Source organism: Marmota flaviventris, chromosome 18, assembly GCF_047511675.1.
Source record: "Marmota flaviventris isolate mMarFla1 chromosome 18, mMarFla1.hap1, whole genome shotgun sequence".
Classification (NCBI taxonomy): domain Eukaryota; kingdom Metazoa; phylum Chordata; class Mammalia; order Rodentia; family Sciuridae; genus Marmota; species Marmota flaviventris.
The window spans coordinates 50,794,677-50,797,464 of NC_092515.1; the positions used below are offsets into that span (position 1 = coordinate 50,794,677).

The 2,788-nt window shown below is 45.6% G+C and overlaps 1 non-coding gene across 1 annotated transcript; it reads right to left on the reverse strand.

Annotated features, from left to right (window-relative positions):
* Positions 1 to 2,084: 2,084 nt before the first annotated feature.
* Positions 2,085 to 2,157, reverse strand: Trnam-cau (transfer RNA methionine (anticodon CAU)). Its single transcript has one exon. It is a non-coding gene; the product is annotated as a tRNA-Met (tRNA).
* Between the last annotated feature and the right edge of the window lie 631 nt (positions 2,158 to 2,788).

Consider the following 2,788-nt stretch of genomic DNA (forward strand, 5'->3'; position numbering starts at 1 on the left):
TGGTCATGTCCCCAGTTCTTGCCAGGGGAACATGAATGAATAATATGTACCATTTCTGGGCCAGGCCTAAAGAGGCAGAATGTCCTGTCCCCTCCAGAGACTTTCTCATTCTACCAGCTCAAAGTAAATGAGGTGAAGACCCCAGGGCATTACAATCATAAGGCAGAAGCATCCTGTGCAGGATGCTTTCGTACATCGAAGGCAGGACAGAGAGGCCCACTTTGGACTATTACATGGGAGGAAAATAAACCTGTATTTGAACTGTTACTAGTTTTGAGGTCTGTATGTTACTCTAGTGTTAGAAACACTAAACTTTTTCTTAAAGGGCCAGGTAGAAAATATTTCAGTCTGTGCTGTGTGACTTTCTGTTGCAACTGCTTAATTCTGTTGCTGTAGCATGAAAGCAGTCACAGATAATACATAAATGAATGAGTAAGAGTTTTATAAATAAAACTTCATATGTAAAAAGAAGCGGTGGGACAGATTTGTCCTTCTGGGTAGTTTGCCTACCTCTGCTGTTACTGGTATTCCTCAAACTAATATAAGCAATTAGCATCCATTTAAAAATAAACAGTGGGTAGAGGCCATCAGTAAATCTATTCTTCTGGGCCATAGCAACAAAGGACTCCAAAATTTATAATGTCTATCAAGGGATGAAAGAATAAACAACATGGTGCAGCCACATTGAAAAATGGTTTGGCAGTCTTCAGAATGTTAAACATATTGTTATCATGTGACCTGCCATTCTGCTCCTAGGCCTATGTCCAGAAGAACTGAAATTGAAAACAAAGTCACATAAGTTTGAAGGGAAATAATTTTGAGTGACTAAGAAATTCTAATAAACTCCTTTCTGGAAAAAAGAAAAAAGTAAAAGCCCCAATTAACAGTAGTGTTGATAAGTCAAAGAGTAGTATTATAATCTCTAGGCTAATTACAAAAAGAATATTAAACAAGTGATCAGTATCCAAACTAATAAAAACACAAAAGTAAGAAAATCAACAAAGAACAGGCAGAACAAAAAAGGAGAAACTTAGGTAGATTTAAATATATCTGCAATTACATTAAATGTAAATGAGCAAATATTTCAATTAATCGATAGAGGTTGTATGAATGAATTAAAATAACTATTTAAATGAGACAACATAAAGGTACAGAAAGAATAACAAAAAAAAGACTATGAAAAATACTTCATGTGTACACTAAAAGAAAACCAATGTCACTGTATTATACTAGACAACATATATATAAAACAAAAACCAGTATTTGAGATATAGATGAACACTTTATATGTGTTTAATTCAGGTTTTAATTCAGCAGGAAGATACAAGAACTCTGCTTTCAGGCTGGGGTTGCAGCTCAATGGTAGAGCACTTGCCTAGCATGACTTTAGCCCTGGGTTTGAAGAATACTCTTGATGGAGCCTCAAAATACATAAAAGAAAAGTTGACAAAATAGACAAATGTACCTCTCACAGAAACAAACAAAATTTCATGAGGATAGAGAGTTGAATAACCGATTAGAAAATTCAGAACAATGCACACAACCACTACAGAGTTCATACATAGTCCACCCCACAGAACATTTACCAAACGACCTCATATTGACAGAAATTCAGATTTAATTCTTATAGAATACATGTTTTTTAACACAATGCAATTGAGATAGAAATAAATAAGAAAACTTAAGAATTTCCCTGTTTTGGAAATTAAGAAACGTACTTCTAAATACTAATAAAGAATGTCACAACAATTAGATCTAATTGTAAACTATCAAAAATGAAAAGGTCAACAACAGCAAGGCTTAGAGCTTGGACATCAATGACACAACCCACCTAGGGACAACGCCTACCACCGGATCTTTTGGACTGGAAGCTGGTTGGCGGGAGGGTGGACAGTCATTGGGGGTGTGTACTAACGCTCAGCTCTGCAAAGGGTCTCTATACACCCGCGGCTCACAGATTGGCTCTTGGGGGCCGCGGGATTTGGAAGTCTGAGTTCTCTCTTAAGACTTCCTTACTGGGTGGCATCGCATGTTAATGTTATTATTTTCTCCAAATTTAAGATTCTAGGAAGGCAAAACAACCATGCCCTCTCTGAGGCTCGAACTCAGGACCTTCAGATTATGAGACTGACGCGCTGCCCACTGCGCCAAGAGGGCTGCTGGCAGGAGGGCGTTCTTTATTACTAAAGAGAAAATGTAGTAGCACCTTCCGCCCGCGAATCGGCCTCGGGAGAGGACTCCGGCCGCAGGAGGGAGGACGAGGGAGGCACGTGGGGAAGGAGGGTCTCTTTCCGGAACGGAGCGCCCTGGGCGGGGGGAACCTGCTCGGGTTAGGGCCTCCCGAGAGCTGCGTCCCGGGCTGCTCTGCACCTGCCGGGCGCACGGCCGAGGGGACCCTCCCGGCGCGCCGCGGGTCACCCGGGAGGAGGGGGTCTCTGGGTTACCGGGGACGCCGGGCGCGCAGACCCGGCGCGGCCGAGTGGGGTCAGGCTGGGGAGGGGCGAGCGCGGCGGCGGCGGCGGCTCCCAGTGAGCCGCGGGGGCGCCGGGAACTCGCGCCCGGCTTCGGGAAAGGGTCGCGGGCTGGGAGCGGGAGCGCGCGGAGGAGGCACGTGCGAGTGGCCGGCCCAGCTGGGGAGCTCAGCCTTGGCCGCGGTGGTCGCTAGGGCAGGTCGCCCGGGAGCTCAGCCTCGGCACCCCACCTTCCACGAACGGTGGGTGTCCTGGTGGAGGAAGGCTGGGGGGGGGCCGGGGTGCGGCGACCCGGAGTCTCCACGCCCAGGCCCGGG